Source organism: Macrotis lagotis, chromosome 1, assembly GCF_037893015.1.
Source record: "Macrotis lagotis isolate mMagLag1 chromosome 1, bilby.v1.9.chrom.fasta, whole genome shotgun sequence".
In the NCBI taxonomy this organism is placed as follows: Eukaryota; Metazoa; Chordata; class Mammalia; order Peramelemorphia; family Peramelidae; genus Macrotis; species Macrotis lagotis.
The window spans coordinates 281,035,681-281,059,659 of NC_133658.1; the positions used below are offsets into that span (position 1 = coordinate 281,035,681).

At 36.5% G+C, this 23,979-nt stretch overlaps 1 long non-coding RNA gene across 2 annotated transcripts; it reads right to left on the reverse strand.

The window, feature by feature from the left end:
• Positions 1–162: 162 nt before the first annotated feature.
• Positions 163–22,782, reverse strand: LOC141516538 (uncharacterized). Of its 2 annotated transcripts, XR_012476729.1 has the most exons (6): positions 22,581–22,782; positions 21,636–21,698; positions 17,261–17,296; positions 14,034–14,210; positions 879–1,059; positions 164–523 (listed from the first exon to the last, which is right to left on the reverse strand). It is a non-coding gene; the product is annotated as an uncharacterized LOC141516538 (long non-coding RNA). The 2 variants fall into 2 exon arrangements; XR_012476731.1 differs by lacking the exon at positions 879–1,059 and having other exon boundaries at positions 163–523.
• Positions 22,783–23,979: the final 1,197 nt, after the last annotated feature.

Here is a 23,979-nt window from a genome sequence, read left to right on the forward strand (position 1 = left end):
GTTAATACATTATTCATATTAATAACATTTATTCATGCAAGAAGTGTACATTGGGCACTTGATATGTATCGAATCGAGGTCTTTACTAATCATTAAGTAGAAAAAAGGGGGGATATGTTTTCTGTGTTCTTGAGGAGCTCATAATCAGGTTAGAAAGACATCTATGAAAGGCAGTGACATATAACAGGGAATGTACTCAATTGCTAATTGCAATGTTACAATGTTCCCTCCTTTGATAAATGAAGGAATTAAGTCCCATCTACCTCAAAAAATCTCAATTCTATCATTCTTTTTGAGGAAGAAAAATGAAGCAAACTGTCATCAAAATGTTTATTATAGTCTAGTTGGAGATAAAATGAATTTACATTCAAGTTTTCATTTCTTGATTTTTCTGTTCATCTCTTCTTCTTCCATTGATCCTTCTTTTATCTCTCAGGTAGAAAGCCCAGTGACTGATCCTGAGGCAGAAACTCAGCAAATCCTTCTGGGCATGGGAAGAAGGTAGCCATAAATCTGAATTAAACTGAGAAGATGACAGAAAACACAAAGGGTCAGTATTTCAGATAGTTGCTTAGCTGAAAATCAAGATTCATCCCCAGCAGAAGCAAGAGTCAAGAATTTTAATTTCTTAACATAAAACAGTACTGGATGTGGAGTTAGGATGCTTAGATTCTAGCTCCACAGTTAATCCATTGTGTGGGTCTTAGTTTCATTATTTGTCTAGTGGGAAAAACAATATATCCCTGGGCTCTCTTACTCTCAGAATGAATGAGATAATGGATATTAAAGGGCTTTGAAAGTATACAGCTTTTACAAAAAGAAGTAATTATTATTATTACCATTATTATACTTCTATTTTAAAAAAACCAGCCTGATACCTTATTATGGCATAGTGATCCTGAATTCTTGAAGGTTATTCCAGTAGAGTACAAACTCTGGGAAGTTCTAACACGCTGAAAGGTTTTGACAAAGGCCCTATTGACAGATTTCACCTGCTGTCCAAGGATTAGTCTGGCTAATATGGAGAGAGTCTAAGACCAGAAGGCTGATCACAAAAATCTATGAAACAAAAACAAAAAGACAAAGTGATTCCTAGTCCTGTACAATTCCCTTCGGCTTCTCAGTGATAATTAAAAAATTTAGGAAATAATAGGGTGGAGAGTCTATGCCTAGAATGTTCTTCCTTATCTCTCCCCTCTTAGAATCCATGCCTTCCTTTTATGATGGGTCTATGTTTGTTGCTCATGTAGGTATGTATATGTGTACTTCAGTTGTCCAAATTGGGCTCATGGAGAGGCATGAATGGATATCTTTGGAATCTTACCTACCACTTACCAAGGGAAACTTTGATTCCTCTCTGCAGGGAATCAGGAAAAGGGTCACTGAGACTAGTCAAACTGCTCTCAGAGAGGTACAAGACTAGATTAAATATCTCTTTGCCCTTCTTCCCTCTCTTAAATACTGCTAGTCTAAGGGATTTATTTTTTTAGGTTCAAGCTATTTTCCTAGTTGCTATGTTTTAAAGAAGGCATACCCCCAAGTTTACATTCACAACCTGTCTTCTGAAAGCCCCTTGAGGGCAAGGGCTATTTTTGTTTTTCCATTGTTTCCTCTACATTCAGCACAGCATATGACACAAAATATGTAGTTAATGAAAGTTTGATTGATAACTATCATATGAGATTTTTTTAGACATTTTTACAAACATGAATTTAACTGTTTTCTACTCTAACTGTGAGATCCTTGTAAACAACCAATAAATTAACAAACACCCAGAAGAACTAAGCACATTGGTATTCTTGCCATAAATAAAATCTGAAGAGAAAAACAAATTGCAATTAATTGAAATGATGACTCATAGGTTATCATCAGAAAGACAAATAAAAGACTTGGAAGAGGTTTTTTCGTCATGCTTCTTAGGATAACAAAAAGGATCACTTCCTGATATATTTGGTCCACTCTCTTTACAGTCTTTACAATATGAGGTACCATATCATATCAGCAAAGGGATTGTCATAATTGTAACTTGTATGCCAACACCTGTTGCAAATGATGAGTAAATAGAGGAATTATTCAAAGAATTAGATAAGATCCTCCCATACAAGTTAAAAAACCCTTGATACTTGGTGATTTCAGGTGGCACAAGTAAGAATGGTGAAAAATATGCTTGGAAAATAGAGTTTGGGTTAAGACAGAGTTTTGGCTTAAGAAAGTCATCATGGCAGTATTGCATGTACATTTTCTTCTAGAAGAAATAATGTATTGGACAATGAGCATCACAAAGGAAATGAAATAGACTATTTTAATAGTCAAGAAATGACTGATTATTTCTCTGGGAGTCATTTCAGTGTCAGCTGTCTGTATACAGTTAGATCATCCACTGTTTAGAACAAGGTAAAAAATTAATATCAAAATAGAAGAAAGGAAAAAGATGAGAAGTCAGTACATGTTATTGTAACAGTTCCAACTTGACTTATCTAAACAAGTTCCTAACTCTGGAAAACAGGAAATGGAGTCATCACCATTTTGTGGAGAAAAAATATCAAATGCAATTTGTCACAACTATCATGCCCCAACAGAAACCAGAAGTCATCTCAATTAATAATCACTAAGAATTGGTTCTGCAAGATTAACTTTATTTTCTTTTTTTAACTTTTGTTTTAGTGAAGAGTTTGAAAAAGTAATTCATGCTATTATTGTGGAAAATTAAGTGACAGTAAAATTTTATGGATTTGGAACTAATTGAAGATTAGTCCAGATTAAAATTAGTTTAGATTTAAAAAGTGACTACCTTTTGGTTCAATGTTACCTTTGAAAAAAGTTTCCAGTGGAATACTCTAGTGATCTACCTGTTCTTGACCTTTTGCTATTTAACATTTCTATCAACAAGAATCAAGGCATTGATAGTGTGCTTATGTGACATAAAGTAAGGAAGGGGGAAAAAAGGAACAAGCAAATATTAAGCCAGGTACTAAAGCACATTACAAACATAACATTATTTGATCCACACAGCATCCCTTTGAAGTAGGTATTATTATACCCATTTGAATCTGAGACAGAGGTTAAATGATTGGCCAGGGACCATACAACTAGAAAGTATCTGAGGATGGGACTCCATCAAGGCCTAGTACTCTATCTATAATACCACCAAGCTTCCTGAATCAATAGCCTGAAATAACACTAAAATAGAAAACATCAGTCTATCAACCCATATTCCTATTTTTCATGCCTATAAAACTTCATTAGGATAATCAATGCATATATCCAATAAAATTCAATAAGTATTTAACAGCTACTATGTTTATAGCACAGGATTAAGCATTGAAGAAATAAGATAAAAAAAGAGGTCCCTGCCCTCAGGGAACTTATATTCTACCAGGGAATGCAGCATATGCACTGTGAAGTAAATTCAAGATTTGAAGTGAGAGAGAGCAACATTAACAAGAGAAAAACTGGTAACTCTTTCAATAGGAATTATCACTTGAATTAATTCCTGAAGGAAGCTAAAGATTTTATGGAACTAAGGGGAGGAGAGAAAGTATATTTCATATATGGGGAAAAACCTGTACAAAGTACATGAGAGAGGAGAGATGAAATGTTGAGGTGGAGGAGTATCTAATAGGTCAATATATAAAGTGTATGAAGGGAAATAAATCTGAAAATGAGGATAGAGTCAAGTGAAAAGTTTTTAACACCAAACTGAAGAGTTTGTGTTTGGCTTAGTGATGCTAGTGAGTTCCTTAAAATTATTAAGAGAGGAAATTATATCACAACTGGTGCTTTAAAAAGATTGTGGGGCGGCTAGGTGGCACAGTGGATAGAGTATCAGCCCTGGAGTCAGGAGTACCTGAGTTCAAATCCAACCTTAGACACTTAATAATTACCTAGCTGTGTTTCCTTCGGCAAGCCACTTAACCTCACTGCCTTGAAAAATCTAAAAACAAAAACAAAAACAAAAACTTAATAATTACGTAGCTGTGTGGCCCTGGGCAAGCCACTTAACCCCATTGCCTTGCCAAAAAAACCTAAAAAAAAGATTGTGGAAGAGCTATGGGGAGGATGGACTGGAGAGAAAAAATACTGGATGCAAAAAGACTAGGAAACCATTAAAATAGTGGAGGTGAAAGGTGATGCAGATTTTAACTTGGGTGGTAGCCATGTGAGTGGATAGATAATGGATTGAAGAGAGGTAGGAATTGGAATGAAAAAACTCAGCAGCTGATTGGATATAGAAGTAAGGATAAAGTCAAGGATAACTTTGAGGTTCTGTGATGTGCTCCTCATATATCAAGTAAAAGGGTCAGGTATCTTGGTTAGTATAAACCTGGTGATCAGATCCCCAAGGGCTTGCTCTTGATGAAAATATGAGGAAAAAACCTTTCACAATGTTTTGCAGATTTCATCTTCTCAGTCACAAAACTGATTAAAAGTTAAAAAGAATATGAGATTCAGCTGAATTTATTATTTGATGGATACAATAAAACATTTGCCTCAACCTTAAATGTTCCTGTCTAACAAGGTTAAGATGTTAAGAACAAACATGATTCTTCAATGGATTTTTAGCACCTGGAGCATCTTCCTTCTTTATATTGCCCAGAAAAGCTACCTCAGATTCACATTATTCTATAGATTCACATTCATTCAAAAATTAGTTCACAAGCACTGTTTTCACTTTTTTTTAGATAGAAGAAATAATTAGTTCAAAGAGGTATTTAATTGTAAGCTATTTGTTGGTGTTAATGAAGACAATTATCCCTTTTCCTGGTACTGCTTGTCTCTGGGCACAGGAGGAGGAAAGATAGTTGGCTAAACAAAATGTTTATGTTCTTGCCAGAAGCATAGACTGGCTCAGCTACTCAGGATGCAATGTTAGCATCAGCCACGAGGTGGTGATCCAAGCTTGGGCTGCCAGACCCAGACCTTTTAATACATGTGCAGATGTAGACTTCCAGCTTGGATCTCTGTGCATGTACCAGATGGCACTTCCAAACTCCCAGCGCCTGCTTCGGTTCCCTCTTGGCTTAATCTTGAGTTTAAAATGTAAAAAAGCATCATCATACCATATTTCATAATTGATCTCAATGGGTTTATATTTGTTCCCATATGATCAAGCTTTTTATCTTCTTCCAAATTTTTTGAGATCCACAGGAAAACACTTGAATTAAAGATTACAGTGCATTTATAGCATGCTATTGAAATTAAAAAGATATAGTATTGAAACTCCTGGGGACTCCATCACTCTGGCGGTTATCTGAAATAAAGAAAATTCTTCTCCCAGCTCTTTCCTGTTTTCTAGGATATCCCTAGTTTGCCAGAAGGATCATTCCCAAGATCCTTGTTCAAATTCAGTGAGGAAAATGGGAGAAACTTATACTTTGGCTCAGAGGATTCAGGGTCAAGAGTCTTTTTGGTTCTTACCTATGAAATATAAATCACAAATCTATTTCCAAACTACCCCATCCCAAATTTCTGCTCAGCACTTTGCCATAGTCTATGCCTTCTTCTCTAGCTAGGTCCTAATAATATTTGCTGGTATTTGGGGCAAGGCAGAGAGGGATTGAGTTATGTCACTTACCTAATGAAAAACGTGACTCCCACTCACAATACCATAAATTCACTAGTCATAAGTCTCTCTGCAGCACGCCTCTTGGACAAGATTTGGTGACTCCAGGTTATTTTAGTGAGACTATTGCAAAGTACTTCAAACTCTTGGTTTTAAATGTCCTCTAAATGCAAAAATTTAACAATTTACTCCCTACTCCCCTGAATTTTCTATTGCTGCTTGTATCATCCAGGAGCTAGTATGGAATTCTAAATAAAAGACAACCCTCATTAAAGTAAATGTTGCATAATATTATGTGTAAGATCATAATAAAAAAGTAGCAATAAGGGGCGGCTAGGTAGCACAGTGGATAAAGCACTGGCCCTGGAGTCAGGAGTACCTGGGTTCAAATCTGGTCTCAGACACTTAATAATTACCTAGCTGTGTGGCCTTGGGCAAGCCACTTAACCCCATTTGCCTTGCAAATACCTAAAAAAAAAGTAGCAATAAAGCATTTCTCATCTGGGCACATTCTCTCACAAAAACACACAACTGGGGAGAAAAATTGACACACCTAGAAAACACACATTGAAGAACAGACATAAGGGGAACATTTGTGGAGGACATTTTAACCCTTTGATGCTTATAAAGTCTGCTGACATCATCTGCAGGTATCATTATTTGCTTCTGTTGGGCTTGTTCCCTGTTGACCTCATATACCCCATACCTTGTCGTCTCTGACAATGTTGTAAGCTCTGCTGGGTGTGTGTGTCTGTGTGTGTGTGTCTGTGTGTGTGTGTGTGTGTGTGTGTGTGTGTGTGTGTGTGTGTGTGTGTGTGTTGGAGAGCTTGATATGCTAATTAATGCTCCATTCTGTCTCATGTGACTGTTTCTGGGCTGTCCTTGGTTATCACTGGCCACTGTTAGGAGTGACTTGGCCAGAGACCCCAAGTTGTAGATCTCTCTGGCATCAGCTAGAGTCACTGCAGGGGTGTCCTTCCCCATGAAGAGAAAAGTAGGATCTGCCATCTGAATATTCTCTTTTAGCTTAAATCCCAGAGACTTAACTTCTTCAATTTAAGACTTCTTCATTTACTTTGTATAAGATCAGGGAAAAATCCTTTAGTGTTTTTCCTCTACCACGAAAGTTCTCTGAATTTTGATTGTGATCATCTTTCTTTCTCTCCCAATGTAGAAGTCACCTCCAGGAGCCATGTTCTTTTAGAAAATAGAACAGCTAGCCAGCTAAATAATGGCTATGAGGATTAAGTCTTTCCCTTCCTACTCACCAGGGACAAGGCCTTTGTTCCATGCTTCTCTATAATTTAAGATTATATAAGCCTTATAACTTTGGTTGCTTCAAACCTCAACCCTTCAGAATTATTTGTTCCCTTTGAACAAATACCAAGTATTGTCTAGACTGGGGTTCTCTAAATACTACTATTTGATTGCATCAAGTCCATGAATACTGAGATCAATAACTGATATTTATTCATGTGCCACTTTAAGATTTGCAATGAGCTTTACATACTTATCTGAGATTCATAACAATCCAATCAAATAGGTATTTCTGGTCCTATAAACCCTTTTTCTTGTTTGTTTTTTGTCAGGCAATGGAGTTAAGTGACTTGCCCAAAGTCACACAGCTAAGTATCCATTAAGTGTCTGAGGTCAAATTTGAACCCAGGTCCTCCTGACTCCAGGACCAGTGCTCTATTGCCTGAGTCATCTAGCTGCCCCCATAAACTCTTTTTTACAGGTGCCAAAAAGTGAAGCTCAAAGATATTAATCACAAAGCTAATAAATGACAATTCAGAAGAGTTTAGTCTAGTTTTTAAGCACAGGAGAAACTCAATAGCTAATGAATATGTAGAAGACAACATGGGTTGCTGGATAGGCAGCCCATTGAGTTAGTCTGTCAGGATAGATATCTTGGCCTGACTCTGCAGATGGATAATGAGCTGGGTCCAGAATTGAAAGGAAGGAGGAGGAGAAAGGGCTGGAGTGCATTTGGGAAATTACACAGTGCTTTTAACAAAATTCATACATTTTCCCAGAATGACAAGCATATTTCCCTAAATTCTTTTTTTAAATGGACTAATAAGCATTGTGCTTCTACCATTTTTCCATGGAGTCATGTATGACTCATGAATTTTCTTAGTCTGTATTTAGTTTTTCAGAAGACCCACATTATTTTTTTTAATATGCTATAGTGAATACTAATGTTCCTGTCTTGATTAATAAAAGAGTAAGGACAGCAATTACACAGGGTATGTTGAGTAATCAAACATTCAAGACCTATGGAAAGTTAAGGCAAACCCATCCTCACATCCAGGATGAGATATTGCCACAGAAAATGAAATTACCTATGACTTAAATATGAACAAGTCACTTAGTTTACCTATGTTGCCTTCTTCTTTAAAATAGGGCTAGGTGGCACAGTGGATAGAGCAACGGCCCTGGAGTCAGGAGTATCTGAGTTCAAATCCGACCTCAGGTACTTAATAATTACCTAGCTGTGTGGCCTTGGGCAAGGCACTTAACCCCGTTTGCCTTGCAAAAACCTAAAAAATAAATAAAATAGGGATAATATTTGCATCGAAATGCTACATTTCATGGACACACAGCATGATATATTGAGAAAAGCCCTGAGGACAGAAAGTTTTGTATTCAAATCTCACTGCTGACACACTAGTATGACCATGGATAAGTCACTTGTCTTTTCTAGGTCTCAGTTTCCTCATCTCAAAAATGTAGTAATAGCTTTAGTATTAATTCTCAGGACAATTGGGAAGAGCAATGAGAATATGCATGAAAAGTGATTTATACATCTTTAGACGTCATGCAAATAGTTTCTATTTGCATTACTCTATGGTAAAGATGTACTATTTAGACTGTAGAGTTGATTGTGAAATTTTCATTGAATTTTCTTTTTTCTCATTAAATACATCTCAGAAATGGCATCTGTTACAAATCAAGGCTTGATCTGTTCTTTTGTTAATTGTCTAGTCTTAAGAATATGATGGCAGAAAATGTTAATAATGCAGATTAAACTCACAGGTGTTAAACATTTTAACAGCTTATCACTGCTCCAATGCCACATAATAACATGGAGGTAACTTAGGATTCTCAAAGAATTAGGCAACAGAACGAAAGGTCAACTAGAAATGTTGTGGTATGGTTTCAATAATGGACTGGATATGTGTTGTCTTGGAAAAAATTCTTCATCAAGCTGGTCATTGCATGATAGATTTTTTTTATTCATGGCAACTTTCTTCAGAGAAGGGCTTCAATATGGAATTATGGAAGAAAGATCTCAGAATAATTCTTGGGCTCCCTATCTTATAGCTTGCAATGAAAGGCTATTGCAAACCTCAAAACAAGAGGCAATTAGATGGTAAAATAGGTTTAAGATTGAAGTCAGGAGCACCCAAGTTCAAATCTGACCTCAGACTAGCTGTGTAACTAGCTGTGTAAACTTGGACAAGTCACTTAACCCTGATAGCCTTGCATCAAATCTGGCCCCTGATAGCCTTGCATCAAATCTGGCCAATGGATCCAGATGACTCCAGAAGAGAAAATGAGACTGGTGACTTAGCACAGCAACCCCCTTAATCCAATTCATGTGCATGACACTTCCCTGATGTCATGGTCTTTTTCAAGAACAAAGGACAAATATCATCATCATATAAATATAACAATATAGACAAGAACTGAACATAGAAAAAAAGACTTGGAAAAGTTTGGAGAAGGATTTCCTCCCTCCACTAAAAGGCTCAACAACAATTCTCCCTACCGCCATCTTCATCTCCATCTCTCTACCCTTTGTCTTCAATCTTTTTTTTTTTTGCAAGGCAAGTGGGGTTAAGTGGCCACACAGCTAGGTAATTATTAAGTGTCTGAGACCGGATCTGAACCCAGGTACTCCTGACTCCAAGGCAGGTGCTTTATCTACTGTGCCACCTAGTCGCCCCTTGTCTTCAATCTTATCATCTCTTCTGGTTCCTTACCCTTTTCCCATAGAATGCTCAGATATTCCCTATACAAAAACAAAATAAAACAAAATTCTTTCATGAGTCCTTTTTTTTTTTGTATTTTTTTTTGCAAGGCAGTGGGGTTAAGTGGCTTGCCCAAGGCCACAAAGCTAGGTAATTAAGTGTCTGAGGTTGGATTTGAACTCAGGTACTCCTAACTCCAGGGCTGGTGTTCTATCCATTGTGCCACCTAGCTGCCCCATTTCATAAGTCTTTTTACCCTCTTCAGAATATACTATTTTTGTCCTCCCTTTAACTACTATCATTTGGTGCCTCCACCCTGTTACTACCCAGTCTCTCCTTATCTGTCTCTATAATTCTATTGAAATTTTCAAAGGTCACCAATAACTTCCCCACTTTTTTTTAAATAAAGGCAATAGGAATTAAATCACTCACCGAGAGTCACATAATTAGTTGTTTATAAGTGTCTGAAGTCATATATGAACTCAGGTCCTCCAGACTCCAGGGCCAGTACTCTATTCACTGTGCCACCTTAGCTCTCTCCTCCAATAACCTCTCCATAGCCAAATCCCAAAGACCTTTATTCAGTCTTCATTAACCTTGATTAATCTGGCAGATAGATGATATAGCTCAGAAAGTATTGGACTTGAAGTTGAGAAAATCAGAGTCCAAATCTTGCCTTAGACATTTAATATTTGTGTGATCCTAAGAATTCACTTAATTGTGCTGTTTCAGTTTCTACAGTTGTAAAAAGGGACTTCCATGTCCCTTCCTGCTCTATATCTATTTTCCTTGTCCACCTTTCACCTAATGCAGGAATTCCCATAATGATATCCCTGAAAGATGATTGGTCTTCCTTGGCTTGACAGTCACTTCAATATTTTATTGCTGAAAGAGCATGATTACTAGAAAATACTTCCTAATTTTGAACTGTAATAAACCTTCTGAAATGTCTACCACTTGACCCCAATTTAGGGCCAAGAGGAACAAACCAAATCCTCTAATTCAATGCAACAAGCAGTTTTTTCCAAATACTTCTTTGATGTCCAATTTAAAATGCTAATAATATAGAAGGTTAGAGGGACAACTAATAGTGTTTGGTCCCATTAAGCTTCCAATTATAGGACTAATTTTGAATTATGTCTTACTCTTAACAAATGCTATTACATGAATGGGGAATAAGAATGAACACTCATGATCCCTGAAAAGCAGAATTCAAAGAAGGACAGATTATATAATTCAAACCCTAAACAATATAATGACACATAGCTTAATAAATGTTGAATGAATAAATGAATGAATGATACTTTAAGAATGATGGGGCAGGAGAAGATTGTATAGTGTATTTACCTTTCTACATTGAATCCAAATGGAATTTTTAAATTTCATGGGTTCATAAGTGCATAGAATTTAGAAGTGAAAGGATCCCAAAGAAAGAACATTTAGTTCAAACCCCTCTCTCCCACAATATAGGAAGACCAAGAAGCCCAAAGAAAAGAAGTGATTTGTGGAAAAGTCATCCAAATAGCAATGCACAGCAGAATTCAAACTCTGACTCTCCAGTTAGGACTTCTAACTCTTCCCCAGCTGAAAATGATCTGTTTCTTCTCTTTCTTAAATCTTGGATTTCTCCTTTGCCATTATCACATTCTATCTTATACAATATTGTTTGTTTGTTTTTTTGCAAAGTAATGGGGTTAAGTGACTTGCCCAAGGTCACATACCTAGGGAATTATTAAGTATCTGAAGTTGGATTCGAACTCAGGTCCTCCTGACTCCAAAGCACTATCCACTATACCACCTAGATGCCCCTCCATGATTGTATGTATACATTGGATTAGAAGATCCCTTAGGTTCCTTCCATATTTAACATATTTTAATCATATCCTTTCCACTAGTGCAAGCTCCTTGAAAACAGTCATTATCTTTTCCAATTTTTTTATCTTAATTACCCATCATAGGACCTTGTATATAAGAAGTCATATAATAAATATTGATTAAATTTTTAAAATTGAATTTAAAACTTGCACAAAAATACACTACAATAGTTATTCATTTTTCTGTTGCAAAGTTGGAGATGTTTGATTGAAAGAAGTAGTAAAAGCTAATTGCCAGTGTGAAGGTTTTATATCTACTAAGTGGTTATCATGAAAATCATTCCATCTTAGAACTAGATGACAGCACAAGGAGCTATCCAGCCTGTCCTATCTCGGTATTGGGAGCTTCATATCATTTAAATTTCTCATTCAGTGCAGTTATGTGCAATTTCAAATATCTAAAGAACTATAGCAATTTGCTAAATGTGCCTTTAGGAAATAAATCAGATGTAAGCTCACAACCTTTGTGATTGACAAAGAATTAGGGACCTACTTAAATGAATAAATAAGAAAAATTTACAATCAATATAGTAGTTGTTTGAGTATAAGTACATATTTTAAAAAGATTAAAAAGTTATTAAACTAAATTAAATTTAAAAGTTTAAATTATCAATGTTATACATGGTAAACACTCAATTTGTATTGATGGATTGATCAACAATGTCTTTCACACAAAAGGTTTTTGATAAATATTAGCTGATTGTTGGAAATTTCAAATTCATGAAATCTGAACCAATGATGTTTTAATCCCAGTTAGAAATTTTCTAAACAAAACAGAGGAGTAAAAGCATTTTTGCTTTAGCTCCTAGAAGTGAATGTATTTTTATCATGAATCTTTTAAAAAAAATTTAATTGATGTAATTTGTTTTTACATTTCAAACATTTACAGATTACTCCCACTTATAAGAGATCTCTTGAAATAAAGTAAAAAAAGTTAAGTAAAACTAATAATGTAGTGACCTCATCTGAAAGTAGGTGCCACAATTCATATTCTTAATCCTCCCCCCCATCCCTCTACTTATTTTAGTTAACTCAAATCTATTTTCTTTTCCTCCCATATCCCACTTCATTGGGAGGGGGGGGAAAGAAAAACAAATTTCTTGTAAGAAATATACACAAAATGAATTCCTCCAATGACTGAATATAAAAACATACATCCTATTCTGCATGCTAATTTTGTCACATCTTTCTAGTGGATCTAAATTAAGTGAATGGTTATTCTGTTAAGTCATTATAAATCAAAGGATTCTTGGGGTAGTGTCAAGAAATAAACATTAGCAACCTAATATCAACAAAATTACCATAAAGGCGGCTTGACCCTAAGTTAAGAAATCCAAGAAGAGAAGAGAAAGAAGTAATTTCTACTATAAGATATTACATTGTTCCTCACCATTTCCATAGAATCAAAGAACATTAATTAAAACTGGAAGAGAAATTAAATCAAGGGTTCTTAACTTGGAGTCCAGAAACATCAAGAGGTCCTTGAAAAGATTTCAGGAAATCTATGAACTTGTGTAGCAAAAAAAAAAAAAATACAGCTAAATTTCAACATAATTAGTTTTGGTTTCATTTGTAATTCTGATTATATATTTTATTTTATGCATTTAAAAAATCTTAATGAGAAGAAGCCAACAGGATTCACCAAACTGCCGAAATCGACCATGACACAAACAAGGCTAAGAACTCCTATCATGTATTTCAAAACTTTTTAAAACCAGACTTGTTAATTAATTAATAAAAAGAGTGAGATTTTTTCATTGATGAATGCTTGGTTTTTTATATTTGTACTAGTACTCTTTTATCTTAGATGAGAGAACCTTATCAGATATCATGAATATATTTTTTTTCCCTCAGTTAAAAAAATAAAAAGAGTGAGAAACTCCTTTTGAAGTCACTTCTTCTACTCAGGTAGATCTTACAACTGCTATGCAGTTTATGCTCAAAAAGTGACACAGAACACTATAAAGGTAAGACCCTTGTCCAGGGTCAGGCAGATAACATTTCAGAGACAGGATCTGAATTTAGGTCTTTCTGACTCCAAGGCTGACACTCTATTCATTAAAAGAAACTGTTTCTTAACAATAATGATGATGGTGGTGATAGTGGTGGTAAAAATGTACTTAGGACTTTAAGGTTTAACAATTTCAATTACTTTTGGACCCTAATGGTTCAATTTGTGGAGATTTTTTAATGGTAATTTACCAATCTTCACTTGTTTGCTCCCATTCAGTTAAAAATTGGAAACTTCTGAAATTAATTTAGGCCAAGATACTTAATATTTATCATTGTGAGCTAACAGACCCATCCAAGGAGAACTGAAACAGAAAAACATTTAATCAAGGCAAAAATAACTAATAAAGCAGCAAAAATCACAATAGCCACATTCTCAAATGAGTATGTACCCAGATCTTGAATGTATCTTATGAGATTTTCTAAGACTAATAGTTTTAACAAAGGGATGGTATGGATTTGGTCTGTTGTCAAGGCTAGAATAGGCTCATAGATGGACTCCTAGGGCTAAAGATTTTAGTGATTCCCCTACGTATCTCACTGCAGGCCTAATGTGCAAGCCAACTCTGCCTAGATCCTTCCCAGCCTCTGATGCAGCTCTTGGCTCACCTTTTATCAGGTGTCAAATCTTCTTGCTCTCAGTCACGGTCGTCTGCATGCTGATGGCTCAGTTTGTCTTTTACTCCTTGTGGTCATGAACTCTGGCAGAAGCCTTCATTATGAAATCATTCTGATGGGAAAAACTTTTACTCTCTGCCTGTGCATATGCAGTAAACCTCTCTCCCACTGTGGCAAAGGGATAGTATAGAGTTTCAAAAGGTTAGTCCTTCACTGCAGAAATGCTGATTACATTTTACATGATCTTTACAGCAACTTATGAGGGAATCAGTGAAAGTTCTATTATTCCCATTTCACAGATAAAGAAACATGGAGTCACCTCAATTTTGTATTGCCTAATTTTAACTGAGTTCTCACTTATAAATTTATCTTCTATCTAATAGACTTGCTAACTCATATACCCTCAATTAAACCTTCTCCCTTTTCAAGTCTCATATGCCACTCTAAACACTTTTTCTCTGCAAATGATGCTCCCTCCAGTTTTACTGGGAAAGTGGGGAGACTCCATTGTGAATTCTCCCAGTAGACACATCAACATTGCTTACATCTTTATACACTGTCCTTCTGGACTCCAATCTTTGATACAGAAGTGGTCTTTCTTGCTGAGGCTATCTTGTTGATACCTTCTAGTGGTAACCCTCGTTCCAATTTTCCTGAATAATATGAGCTTATCAGATTGATCATTCCTTTTTTCACATTTATCTTCAGTCTGCTTTCTCTGCTGTCTAAAGACACATTTAGGTCTCAGAATTATAGCTAGGAATTCTGATACCTGGAGCAAAATTCAGTTAAACAGTGAATGGGAATGAAGAAATCTGAGGTTCAAACATCCCTATACATAGTTGAGATAGACTTTAAAAAAAAAGAGGTCATGGGAGTTGAGGATATTGAGGAATTAGGAAGCTAGGATCTTTGAAGGAGAGGAATAGTTTGGGGTTTGGTGGAGATTAAGTTTATAAGTAAGGTAAATGGATGAGAAGGGAGACTTGGAAATCTATACAATCCCATTTCCCCTCAACCTTGAAGAAAAAGAACCTAGGGAGAATGAAGGGAAGTTTATTATTATTATTATTACTCAGCAACATACTTTCCTGAGTACCATATTTCCCTTTTTCACTTTGTTTTATCCTTCCCTTTGTTAACATAAAACCAAAATTGCCCTATTACTTTCTACCCCGCTTACAATGAAACTGTTCTGCCTTGAATTGTAGTTGATCGTGTGGCAATGAAAATATTATTGTCCCCGGACAATTTCAAATTTAAGATGCCTCCTCCTTTACTGAATGGAGCAATTTAAACTGAGTCCTCCTTTGAGGCCAGAAGATTGTCAATGACTTCTAGAGATCCTATCTACCCCAGAGAGTCTGGAAATTTTAATCAAATATTCTTTCTAATCATTATCAGGTTTGTACTTGAAGCATTTCCAGTTTGGAAGTACTTGATAAAAATTATACACTGGTGACAAAGCTTTTCTGAGGGTCATTTCCAAATAAGAATAGTTTCTTCACCTGTAAAATGAAGTGACCCTAGGGTTTCTAGGGTCAATGTTAGCTCTAAATCTAAGATTCTGGGATCTTGGTACTTTACTTAGCAGTTCAGTGACAGGCTATATATCTATTGTTCATAAGCCAGTATTACTAAGATCAGAGAGAGATTCCTGGACAGGTTGGTTGTACAGATGCTTTTATTTGACCACTGTAACCCTCAAATATGATCTAATAAGGCATATAGAGGTTTTGATCTGTTGGTAAAGGGACATTCTTCTTCATGTAGCACTCAGGGCTTTCTCTACCATGTCCCAGAAATCTGTTCATTCTAGAAGCTCACTCCAATCCTGAAAATAGTACCATGGAAATATAATACACCACTATGGCCTCTTCTTCTAACTGGAAGTCTACTCCCTGTATCTCCATTTAATGAACCTCCATTTTAAGGCTAGGCCCAGACCAGTCATCTCTTCATTTCTCACTAGGTTGCAGTCCAAACTTTTTACATTATGCCTCCTAGGAATGTAACTCCCCCCCCCACAACTTCCACTCTTCCCTCCCAATTTCTTTTTATATATGTTGTTTTCCTCCATTAGGATAGAAGACAAGGACTATTTTTCTTTATATTTGTATTTGTATTTCCAGGGCTTGGCACTGTGACTGGCACATAAGTGATTAATAAATACTTGTTGACTTTATTTGACTACTCTCCATAGTGAAATAATAGATTTTTGAAATATTAAAGTAAATCTTCCTTTAATAGGCACATTTGGCAATATGGAGTTGTGGATAGAGAGTTGACCTTGGAGCCAGGAAGTCTTAGGTTTTAGTCCTGCCCCCGATACATAGTACATGTGTTATCCTGAGTAAATTATTTAACTTTCCAATACTATAGGAAATCCTCTAAGACTAAATTTTTTTGCAGATAATATTGCACCCTGAACCGATAAGAATCAGATCCTCACTGGAAGATACCAACACTAATAAAATCACAGGTCCTGTTCCTTTCCCTAAAAGGACACATAGGCAGAGATTTAGGGCTCCAAACTTCTCATTTACATGTGATGAAGCTGATGCTCAGGAGAGGTGAAAAAACTTGTTCAAAGTCATAGTAGTAGATCTGAGATTTGAACTCAGTCCCTCTGCATTTTTCCCCTACCCCTACAGAGTCTCATTATGCAATGACATACAGTTTTCTGTTCCTATATCCCAGTGCCTTAATGATGAGCACATTTGTAAGGATGTTGAAATAATGAAAAAGGTCACATAGAATTAGATCAAAGTTCTGATCAATTTTAAACTTGATGGAAAATGTAACCCTTCCTCCTCTTAATGAATTTTTTTCATGATTTGCATAAGAGGTGCAGTAAAGAATCACCACTTCTATTCTTTACACCATCACAATGGGTAGTTAAAACTAATCACTGCTGTTAACTTTAATTTCTTGTTAAAATGAAATGAAGGGTTTTTTTGTGAGGCACAAAATATAAGCCACTGGATGGCACAGTGGATTATAGTGCTAGGCCTGGAGTCAGGAAAACCTGAGTTCAAATTCAATCTCAGACACTTTCTAGATATGTAACAGTGGATAAGTCACTTGATCCTTATTTGTCTAAATTTCTTCAACTGTAAAATGGAGATATTAATAGTACTTACCTAACGATGTTGTGAGGACCAAATGAAATAACATCTCTGAAGAGTTTAGCATAGGACCATGAACATAGTACTTACTTAATAAATGCTTGCTTGCTTCCTTTATTTCACATTCTGCAGACATTATAAGAAATAATTATGTTTACACAGAATTTGATCATCAAACAAGTGTTTATTGAGCATCTATTATATGCAAAATCTTGCTCCTACTCATAATTAATTTAGAAAGGTGATGGCAGGCACAAAACAACCAAAGGACAAGCTAGCCTCTGATAAGTATCTCATAGGAATATAAGTTTGGGCTTAAGATCATTAAAAGTGACTGAGCTGGGACTAAAAGTCAGTGTGTCCCTAGTCTAATTAGTTTGTGACATTAGAGATACCAAGCTGTCACCCTCTCAAGTTCATCTCTCAAAGGAATGGTTTAGACTCTATATTGCCTAAGGTCTATCTAGAAATGATGAAGACATTACTATCATTTATAAAACTAAGTAGTTCTTCAGTTACTAAACTCTTATATTGCATCTACTTTTGTACTGACAGTTTGGCACATTAAGTTCACATTTAGAGTGCAAAGTTTGCAAAACGCTTTTTTTAGGTTTTTTTTTTTTTGCAAGGCAAATGGGGTTAAGTGGCTTGCCCAAGGCCACACAGCTAGATAACTATTAAGGGTCTGAGACCGGATTTGAACCCAGGTACTCCTGACTCCAGGGACAGTGCTTTATCCACTGAGCCACCTAGCCACCCCAAAACACTTTCTTTCTAACCACCCTCTAGGATAGATAGTGCAAATATTATTAACTATATCTTTACAAATGATTAAGAGTTTACAATAAATGACTTGGGGTAGTGTGCCAGTTTTCTCAGCCAATCCTCCACAGATGCTCTTCATTCCAATTCAAGTGGTAAACAGTGACAAAGGTTCCAAAGGCAGTCCCGAAATAAATTAAGGTCAGGGCTAGTCAGGAGATAGACCTCACTCCCTTATCCCCAGAACACTGCCTGATGCATAGGCCTGATCATTAGTTTTAATTCTGGCTCTATCAGATAAAACCCATCCTTGAAAACATGCCATTATTCACCATCACTTTCAAAGTCCTAGAAAGTCATTGACATTTTTGCTTCCATTACTCAACCCTTGTAATCTGACTTCTGATTTTAACTCAGATTTCTCCTTTCAAAAATCTTTGGTGGCTCCATATACCCACCAAGTAAAGTTTAATCTTATTTACTTTGTATTCAAGGTCCTTCACAATGTGGTATCAACCTACCATATTTAGCCATGTAGCTCATAAATCTCTTCCATGTACTCTATGCTTCAGCCAAACAAAACGACTTGTTGTCCCATCTGCTGCATTCCACTCTTTAGTTTTTAGCCTTTTGTCTAAAATTTATCTTCCTCCTGCCTGCTGAATTTCCACCCCATCCTTTAAAGACCAGTCAAAACTAGTTCATTCATTGGACCATGGGGGGAGAGTGGTCAGATATAACACATTTTCTTTTTTACTTCTTGCAAGGGGCTGGGATTGGAAGGCCTGTCCAGGACCATAGGGCCAGATGGATGCTGGGCCTAAGGGGTGGTAGGGGGGCTCAGGGCCTTTTGGCCCCAGGACCAGGGATCTGTCTGCTGAGCCAGTCAGTGACCCTACAGCAGAGTCAGAGTGAAAGGAGAGAGAAAATACAGTACATGGTAGTGGAGAAATAAGAAAGGAGAGAGTTGTGATCAGCAATGGCAACGTTGGAAAAATATGGAAGCAACTTTTGCAATGGATTTACCATAAAGAATGCGATCCACCCATGACAGAGTTGTTGGTGTTGGAACAAAGACTGAAGTACATTTATTAATATTATTATTATTATTATTATTATTATTATTAGGGGGAGGGTGCAGGGCAAATGGGGCTGGGTGGCCTGCCTGGGGCCACATAGTGGGGTGATCTTTGGGTGTCTGAGGCCGGATTTGGACCCGGGTGCTCCTGGCTCAAGGGCCAATGCTCTGTCTGCCACCCAGCCACCTCTACTATGATTACTATTTTATTTTGGGTCTCTTTTTTCCTTCTTTTTTGGTTTTTGCAGGGCAGTGGAGATCGGGTGGCTTTCATGTCACATGGCTGGGTGATTGTTGGGTCTACAGGGCTGGATGTGGGCTCAGGTGCTCGTGGCTCCAGGGCTGGTGCTTTGTCCATTGCGCCACCTGGCCATACCTACAATTATTACTATTTTTTTTAATTTTAATTTTTTTCTCTCCCCTTTACTTTTTTCGTCCAAGCAAGTCTATATTCATGGGGGGAGGGGTATTTTGTTTACTCTTAAACAAGAATATTTTATTAATGTAAAAAAAATTGTACAAAATGAGAATAAAAAAAAGAAAAAAGAAAAAAAAGAAAATTAGTCCCCCCCTTTCTTTCTGGTTCCCCATCTTCTATAGATGAGTATATAGACTACAGGGAGGAGAGTCAGGAAGAGAATTAGGAAGAGTATATGGGCAACTAGGTGCAGGGGATTGAGTTCCAGCACTGAAGTCAGAAAGATTTGAGTTCGATGCTGAGCAAGATGAGCAGAACCAGAAAAACATTGTACACCCTAACAGCAACATGGGGTGATGGTCAACCTTGATGGACTTGCTCATTCCATCAGTGCAAAAACCAGGGACAATTTTGGGCTGGCTGCAAAGGAGAATACCATCTGTATCCAGAGAAAGAAGTATGGAGTTTGAACAAAGGCCTATTACCTTCAATCTAGGAAAAAAACCGTTTTCTTATTATGTAATTTTGCTATCTCTTATACTTTATTTTTCTTTCTTAAGGATATGATATCTCTCTCATCACATTCAATGGAGATCAATGTATACCATAGAAACAATGTAAAGACTAACAGAATGTCTTTTTGGGGGGTGGGGGAGGGAAGCAAGAATGGGGAAAAATTATAAAACTCAAACTAATTAAAATCTTTCCAAAAAAACCCCCCAAAAATTAGTTCATTCCTAATATCGTTCCCTGATACTTCAGTCATTAATGATCTTCCCACCTTAGAACAGAGAACATAAACTGTTTGAAAATCTAATATAAACATGTAATATTGTGTATCATTTCTTTTTGATGTCTTATCCCCTAGGTGACTGCAAATCCTATAATGACAAGGACTGTGTCTCATCTAAACTTTTACCTTCCTCATTACCTAATACACACAGTAGGCCTCTAATGATTGATTGGTGTTTGTCTTTCATTCTTTTTTTTTTAGGTTTTTGCAAGGCAATGGGATTAAGTGGTTTGCCCAAGGCCACACAGCTAGGTAATTATTAAGTATCTGAGACCGGATTTAAACTCAGGTACTCCTGACTCCAGGGCCAGGGTTCTATCCATTTCACACCTAGCCTCCCAGTGTCCTCCATTATTGAAAAAGACCATGACATCAGGAGAGATGATGCCATGACAAGCACATGAATTGGATTTGAGTGAGGAGGTTGCCGTCCTAAGTCATCTTCTCCTCCAGAGTCGCCTGGGTACAGTGACCAAACATGAATCAGGATTGGCTGGAGATGGTCCTGAGTGCAAGGTTAAGTGACTTGCCCAAGGTCACTCTAGTTTGTGTCAAATATCTGAGGCCGAATTTGAACTCTTGTTCTCCTAATTCCAAGATCAGAACTCTATCCACTTCACCACCTAGCAGTCTAGGCCCTAGTAAATGTTTATTGAAGTTGAAAGAGCCTCCCTACATCATGTCCTTCTCTCCTGTCCTTCTCCAAGGTGCTGAAACATCTTCATTTTTAACAGAACTCCATTTTCTACTAATATTTAAGAACTGTAGAGAATATTATAGTCTTGAAATTCAAGAGATCTTAAAAATATCCTTGACAGGAGCTAAGAGGGAAGAAGAACTACTTGATCAAGTTCACACAGTCTTCTAGAGGAAAATAAAAGAAAGCTGCCTATGCATTAATTAAAGACAAAAGAAAACAATTGAGTCAAGCTTAAAACTCAATGTCTAAGGTGAGTTGTCCATGGAAACTTCAGAAGAATTTTGTAAGCAAGATAAAAAGGATTTCCTCTTACTCTAACTTCCCTCACTTCTTTTACCTCTATGAAAATCTAAGTTAAATTAAAAGCATGGCTTAATATAAATGAAAAATAAATATCTGCTTATATAAGTATGTGAGAAGCTCCAAGAATGTCATAGTAGTCTTTACCCTGACCAAAGATTATATGCTAAATTTTGTAAGAGACTGAGTTCTGGCAACAAATTTTCTCCTAATCATGACTACAAACTAAATCATTATCCTAATCATAGGTTGATTAATCCTCCAATTTGATCATAGATACAACTCTACCTTAGTTGATTCTTAATACTAATCAGAGACTTAAGTTTAGTCCTAGACAACAGATTAAATTGTGAAAGTTTTGTATGCAGATTCAGACTAGACTGAAAGTTTTATCCCTGATCACAGAGCTTTTACCTTGGTTGTAGAGTTTGATCCCTATGCTCTGATCACTGGGATCCCTCGAAATATAATTCCAGGCTGTATAGGAGGCATTGGACAAAAAGGGGGATAAGGTGAGAGAATGTTAATGGTATAATACAATTCCTCCCAACTACTGGGGACAATACTCAGAACTCACAGTCTGCTGAGAGTATGTGAAATAGCTCAACACAAGTGTTATCTGCATGAAGTACTAAATGTTCCTTCACTAAAGTAATTATTGTTACAGAAATATGGAAAGATAATAAAATCTCCATTTTTTTCTCAGAGTTTTTGTTTCTGTCCCCTTTTCCATGCTCATTCCTCTCTTCTGCTCTCATAAGCAATGATATAAATGCTGAAATGGTATTGAGTTGTCCAGTCACATGATAATAGCTTCTGAAGATTTATAAAATAGCCTGTATTTGGAAGCTCTTAATGCAGGGAATGTTTGGCACCATTTCTGGGAACCCAAGGCATTTATGCAATTTCCTTACTGAATATTTCATGATGGACATTAATGCCTTTCTTGGTGTTTTCAATAACAAAACAGTACAAGTTCTGATAGGTTAAAATGTGGTGATTCTAGAAATACTCAGTACTACAAAGAAATGCCTATTGTATATTTTCATAGCATTTTAAATCTGTAAAACTGCATTAACACTATGCTTGTGAGCTATTCATAGAGTCATACAACAGCAAAACAGGAAAGAACTTTAGGGACAATCTATTCCAAACTACTCATTTTATAGAGGGAGAAATTGAGGCTCAGATAAAAATAAGATTTGTACCAAACTGAACATTAATTGAAAGTTGATTGGCAATCATTCTAGAGTAAAAACATTTGTTCCCAATTTACAAATATTCTGGCAGGTCCCAAATAACCAAAGCCCCAGATCCTTCCAATCACCCTGAAAACATTTATTAGTCCTTAGCACTCACCAGGGTGGATTTCACTATGTTGGGTCTTGAAAAGTAGGTATATTAAAGGAGACGAGCAAGATAATAGACTGGGCAAGTATTTTCTCAGATCATACTGGCCTCGCTGCCAAGTTAGGATGAAAGGATGAAGTGTTTCTCTCTCTGGAGATATTTCTCTCTGTAACACATTTTGACAATTTAATTTAGAAGTCACTGAGGAACAGAGACAGAATCACCTGGGGAGGGGGGGACATCAGAGAGTTCAGTTGCCTTTGTGATGAATTAGTGAGATCACAGAAATGACATGATGACACAGAAGAACTTAAGAGAATGCCCAACTAGCCAGGCCCCCATGGTAATAGGCCCAGGGGAGTTAGAAGACTATTTCATTCAGTGCTCTTGGACTTCCTATCTTACCATCACAATCCCCATCTCTGTAATTAACAAATCACCATAAGCACTTTTTGAAGAGTAGCATAAAAAAGTGCTTATGTGTCATTTTGAAGAATTTTTGGACCCATCTGCTGCTATTGACAACTTATTAAGTATAGACAAGGAAAAAACCCAGATGTCCAAACACTGCAAATTTTGAGTTTGGAATTCTCTAACCCAGGCTGGATTGGGAATTCCCTTTGTATAATTTAGGAAGATGGGGTTTACTGGATCAAGTAAATAATTTAAGGATCACGGTCTCCTCACCCATCTTCCTGAATCTCCCATTCCTACTGCACACAGTCTCAGATTACTATCAGATAGGAAAGTGATCTGGCAGCCCTGCATACTCCAGAGATAATGATCATATTAAATTATTATTTAATATCATCCTTCCTGAGGCATCAACATAACAATAATAATGATATTTAGCATAAATTTGGTGCCTATTATGTGCTGGGCCTGAAACACTTTACAACTATTACTTTATTTGTTCCTTACAACACCCCTAGAAAGAAGGTGCTATCATCAGCCCCATTTTATGGTTGAGGAAACTGAGGCAAATAGAGGTTAAGTGATTTACCTAAGATCACATAATAAGTAGGTGTTTGAAACTGTATCTGTATTCAGGTCTTTTTGACTTCAGGGTCAAGGTTGTAGCTATGGTACCACTAAGCTATATTTTAAAAGATGATGTATTAAGCCAGAGGATCATGATGATGAAGAAAAGATTAGAGTAATAATTATTAGAAATTTCTTAGAAAATAGTTTCAGAACTGGAATGAATCTTTGATTTTGTCTATATTGATAGTTTCATTTTTTTTAGATGAGTAAGATTAGGCCCAGAAAGTGAAAATGAGTTAGCCAAGTTCACAAAGTCTATTTGGTAAAATAACCAGAATTAGAAAAATATAAGCTTCTTCACTTCTATTTCAATATTCTTTCCTACCACAACACAGTGTATCTTAAAACCCTCACCTACCTCCAG